At 32.9% G+C, this 289-nt stretch overlaps 1 protein-coding gene across 1 annotated transcript in view; it reads right to left on the bottom strand.

Annotated features, from left to right (window-relative positions):
• Positions 1 to 289, bottom strand: part of LOC119593401 — a gene marked incomplete at its 3' end in the record, with an annotated part of 20,365 nt that overhangs the window by 300 nt on the left and 19,776 nt on the right.

Below are 289 nucleotides of genomic sequence, written 5' to 3'. Positions count from 1 at the left end.
CACACTAGATCTACCTCTGTTTATCAGACATTCTACTTGCCAGTTGCTCCATGGGTAAGTATGAAATTAAAATCACACTTAAGATATATTACTGGGACAGGTTAAGTAAGCTTTCACCTGGAAGTGGGAAAGATTAAACAAGACAGAGAGACAGGTTCTTCACTATATGTGTATCCTCCCATAGTAGAAAGTAAGTGCTATCACACTAAGAAAAATTATCAAAAAATATTTGAGGAAAATACAAAATATATTTTTTTAAATTATCCCTTAATTATGAAGTTAGTGGACC

The sequence above is a fragment of the Penaeus monodon genome, chromosome 32 (assembly GCF_015228065.2).
Source record: "Penaeus monodon isolate SGIC_2016 chromosome 32, NSTDA_Pmon_1, whole genome shotgun sequence".
Lineage (NCBI taxonomy): Eukaryota > Metazoa > Arthropoda > Malacostraca > Decapoda > Penaeidae > Penaeus > Penaeus monodon.
The sequence above is the reverse complement of the archived record's forward strand: the minus strand, read 5'-3'. Positions and strand labels throughout refer to the sequence as shown.